The sequence below is a fragment of the Harmonia axyridis genome, chromosome X (assembly GCF_914767665.1).
Source record: "Harmonia axyridis chromosome X, icHarAxyr1.1, whole genome shotgun sequence".
Lineage (NCBI taxonomy): Eukaryota > Metazoa > Arthropoda > Insecta > Coleoptera > Coccinellidae > Harmonia > Harmonia axyridis.
The window spans coordinates 37,463,566-37,468,565 of NC_059508.1; the positions used below are offsets into that span (position 1 = coordinate 37,463,566).

Below are 5,000 nucleotides of genomic sequence, written 5' to 3' on the forward strand. Positions count from 1 at the left end.
ATCTAATATAATATACATCGAGACGGTAAGAATTCTTTTAATCGAAGATATACATATACTTCTCATCAATATCCAAAAGCTTATCGAAAAATAAATTACTCAACTTTTACGTGAAGAATCGTTCACCCAAACCTTATCCCCTATATATGTCAGGAGAACCCAAGGTTCCCCTCCAGACACGATTTAGCAAACTTTTCCCGATCGATCCGACCCACCGAGGCCGTCTCGACCGTCCGCTGCGCCTACTAGGGCCGATTTCTTCGGACTCCGATCAGAAAATATACCGATGCATGTCGTTAACACCTAGTCCGCCTCGTCCGATCTATCTAAACAGTCTCGACGCACCCAACACTCTTTCAAAGTCGGATTACTCGGACTCAATCTGAAAATGGACCGATGCATGACGTCAACACTTAGCCCGCCTCGTCTGATCGATCTAAGCCATCTCGACCCACCCAACACGCCTTCCAAGTCGGATCACTCGGACTTCGATCTGAAAATCTCCGGACTCATTTTTATGAATATCCCCAGTCAGTAAGAACGTTATTTCGCCAATATATACCAACAATAAACCATATTCCAATAGCTGAACCAAAAATATAATTCCCGATCCAAACGTTCTGCATCGCCCAACGCGACCACCTTCCCTATATATGTCAGGAGAGCACAGGGTTCCCCTCCAGACAACACTTACGCTCTATCCCCGACTCTCGGTCGATCGATAGGCCAGGTCAGCGGTGTCTGTTTCGGCCGAAGCTCGGACTTTGGTCAAAATGTTCCGATACAAAATTTGAACCAAGATAGATACAGATATGATTCCTTCTTAAATATACGTTGATTATCGAACAGAATATGGTAAATATTTTGCGATGACCGAGGATTTCATGAATTTTTTTTTTTTTCGAAAAAATTTTCTGTTATCGGAATTTCCTCAAATTTCATTTGGTTGCCTACTAATGCATATTAAAAACGATAATCAACAATCAGAATCATTATTTATCATTTATTTCAATTTTTATAATGAAAAACGTTCACGTCCTTTCGCGCCTCTCGATCGTCGTTTACGTGATGCATCGGTCAGCCCTAGTTTACGTGGTGCATCGGTAAGATCGAGTTCACGTTCTGCATCGGTAAGATCCAGTTCACGTGGTGCATCGGTAAGATCGAGATTACGTGGTGCATCGGTAAGATCGAGTTTACGTGGTGCATCGGTAAGATCCAATTCACGTTCTGCATCGGTAAGATCCAGTTCACGTGGTGCATCGGTGAGATCGAGTTTACGTTCTGCATCGGTGTGATCTAGTTTACGTGGTGCATCGGTAAGATCGAGATTACGTGAAGCATCGGTATGATCGAGTTTACGTTCTGCATCGGTCTGGACTTAGAGATATATTTTCGACGTGAAAATGTTCCGATACAACTTTTGAACCAGGATAGTTAGAGAGATGATTTTTTCTGGGATGTACGTTGATTGGGGAATGGATTGTGGAAAATAACTTGCCATGACCGAGGTGTTCTCGAATTTTTTTTTTTTTTCGAAAAATATTTTCTGATTTTGGATTTTACTCAAATTTGATTTCGTTGCCTTCTAATGTGTTCTAAAAGAGTAAATCAGTAATCAGAATCGAAAAATATTTTTCGGATTTTTTTTTTTTTGAAAAAAAATTTTCTGATTTTGGAATTTCCTCAAATTTGATTTGGTTGCCTTCTAATGTGTTTTTAAAGCGTAAATCAGTAATCAGAATCAATATTCATTGTCGACTTTAATTTTTATAAGGAAAAATGTTCACGTCCTTAAACGCCTCCCCATCATTAGCCCGAGTCCAAGTCGATGTCAGTCCCGAGCGGACGGTGTCAGATACTACCTATCGCCCCGGTCTGGACTTGGCGAGGTATTTCGACGTGAAATGTTCCGATACAACTTTTGAACCAGGATAGTTAGAGAGATGATTTCTTCTATGTTGTACGTTGATTGTGGAATGGATTGTGGGAAATAACTTGCCATGACCCAGGTGTTCTTGAATTTTTTTTTTTTTCGAAAAAAATTTTCTGATCTTGAAATTTCCTCAAATCTGATTGCGTTGCCTTCTAATGTGTTCTAAAAGAGTAAATCAGTAATCAGAATCAATATTCATTGTCGACTTTAATTTTTATAAGGAAAAATGTTCACGTCCTTAAACGCCTCTCCATCGTTACCCCGACTCCAAGACGATGTTAGACCGGAGCGGACGGTGTCAGATGCGACCGATCTCCCCGGTCTGGACTTAGCGAGATATTCCGACGTGAAATGTTCCGATACAAAAATTTAACTGTGATAGTTAGAGAGATGGTTCCTTTTGTGATGTACGTTGATTGTGTAATAGAATATGGAAATAAACTTGAGATGACCGAGGTCTTCTGGGATTTTTTTTTTTTTTCGAAAAATATTTTTCGATTTCGGAAATCCCTCAAATTTCATTGAGATATGTCCTAATGTGTTCTTAAAGCTTAAATCAACAATCAGAATTAATATCCAAAAGTTATTTCATTTTTTATGAGGAAAAACGTTCACGTCCTTTCCGCTCCCAAAAAGTGAGATATCATAGAAAATATCGCAATATATGTTGTTTACGGCCATACCACGCTGAAATTGCCAGTTCTCGTCAGAACACTGAAGCCAAGCAGCGTCGGGCGCGGTTAGTACTTGGATGGGTGACCGCTTGGGAACACCGCGTGCTGTAAGCTTTTTTTTTACGTTCTGCATCGGTCTGCCGAGATAACGTGGTGCATCGGTATGATCGAGTTTACGTTCTGCATCGGTAAGATCGAGATTACGTGATGCATCGGTAAGATTGAGATTACGTGGTGCATCGGTAAGATCGAGATTACGTGGTGCATCGGTAAGATCGAGTTTACGTGGTGCATCGGTAAGATCCAATTCACGTTCTGCATCGGTAAGATCCAGTTCACGTGGTGCATCGGTGAGATTGAGATTACGTGGTGCATCGGTAAGATCGAGTTTACGTGGTGCATCGGTAAGATCCAATTCACGTTCTGCATCGGTAAGATCCAGTTCACGTGGTGCATCGGTAAGATCGAGATTACGTGGTGCATCGGTAAGATCGAGTTTACGTGGTGCATCGGTAAGATCCAATTCACGTTCTGCATCGGTAAGATCCAGTTCACGTGGTGCATCGGTAAGATTGAGATTACGTGGTGCATCGGTAAGATCGAGTTTACGTGGTGCATCGGTAAGATCCAATTCACGTTCTGCATCGGTAAGATCCAGTTCACGTGGTGCATCGGTAAGATGGAGATTACGTGGTGCATCGGTAAGATCGAGATTACGTGGTGCATCGGTAAGATCTACTTTACGTTCTGCATCGGTCTGCCCTTGTTTACGTGGTGCATCGGTAAGATCGAGATTACGTGAAGCATCGGTATGATCGAGTTTACGTTCTGCATCGGTCTGCCCGATATTACGTGGTGCATCGGTTCAGCCCTAGTTTACGTTGTGCATCGGTCTGGACTTAGAGATATATTTTCGACGTGAAAATGTTCCGATACAACTTTTGAACCAGGATAGTTAGAGAGATGATTTTTTCTGTGATGTACGTCGATTGGGGAATGGATTGTGGAAAATAACTTGCCATGACCGAGGTGTCCTCGAATTTTTTTTTTTTTCGAAAAAAATTTTCTGATTGTGGAATTTTCTCAAATTTGATTTGGTTGCCTCCTAATGTGTTCTAAAAGAGTAAATCAGTAATAGGAATCGAAAAATATTTTTCGGATTTTTTTTTTTTTCGAAAAAAATTTTCTGATCGTGGAATTTCCTCAAATTCGATTTGGTTGCCTTCTAATGTGTTTTTAAAGCGTAAATCAGTAATCAGAATCAATATTCATTGTCGACTTTAATTTTTATAAGGAAAAATGTTCACGTCCTTAAACGCCTCCCCATCATCAGCCCGAGTCCAAGTCGATGTCAGTCCCGAGCGGACGGTGTCAGATACTACCTATCGCCGAGGTCTGGACTTGGCGAGATATTACGACGTGAAATGTTCCGATACAACTTTTGAACCAGGATAGTTAGAGAGATGATTTCTTCTATGTTGTACGTTGATTGTGGAATGAAATACGGAAAATAACTCGCCATGACCGAGGTGATTACGATTTTTTTTTTTTTTTCGAAAAAAATTTTCTGATCGTGGAATTTTCTCAAATTTGATTTGGTTGCCTCCTTATATGTTCTAATAGCGATAATCAACAATCAGAATCAAAATCCATGATCGGGTTTGATTTTTATAAGGAAAAATGTTCACGTCCTTTTTTTCAACCCCGACTCATTGACGATGTTAGAACCGAGCCGGCGGTGTCAGATACGACCGATCGCCCCGGTCCCGATCGTCATTTACGTTGTGCATCGGTCTGCCCGAGATTACGTGGTGCATCGGTATGATCGAGTTTACGTGGTGCATCGGTAAGATCCAATTCACGTTCTGCATCGGTAAGATCCAGTTCACGTGGTGCATCGGTAAGATGGAGATTACGTGGTGCATCGGTAAGATCGAGATTACGGGGTGCATCGGTAAGATCTACTTTACGTTCTGCATCGGTCTGCCCTTGTTTACGTGGTGCATCGGTAAGATCGAGATTACGTGAAGCATCGGTATGATCGAGTTTACGTTCTGCATCGGTCTGCCCGATATTACGTGGTGCATCGGTTCAGCCCTAGTTTACGTTGTGCATCGGTCTGGACTTAGAGATATATTTTCGACGTGAAAATGTTCCGATACAACTTTTGAACCAGGATAGTTAGAGAGATGATTTTTTCTGTGATGTACGTCGATTGGGGAATGGATTGTGGAAAATAACTTGCCATGACCGAGGTGTCCTCGAATTTTTTTTTTTTTCGAAAAAAATTTTCTGATTGTGGAATTTTCTCAAATTTGATTTGGTTGCCTCCTAATGTGTTCTAAAAGAGTAAATCAGTAATAGGAATCGAAAAATATTTTTCGGATTTT

At 41.1% G+C, this 5,000-nt stretch overlaps 1 non-coding gene across 1 annotated transcript; it reads left to right on the forward strand.

Annotated features, from left to right (window-relative positions):
- The first annotated feature begins 2,605 nt into the window (after positions 1–2,605).
- On the forward strand, positions 2,606–2,724 carry LOC123688396. The gene has a single exon (XR_006749920.1). It is a non-coding gene; the product is annotated as a 5S ribosomal RNA (ribosomal RNA).
- The last annotated feature ends 2,276 nt before the right edge of the window (positions 2,725–5,000 follow it).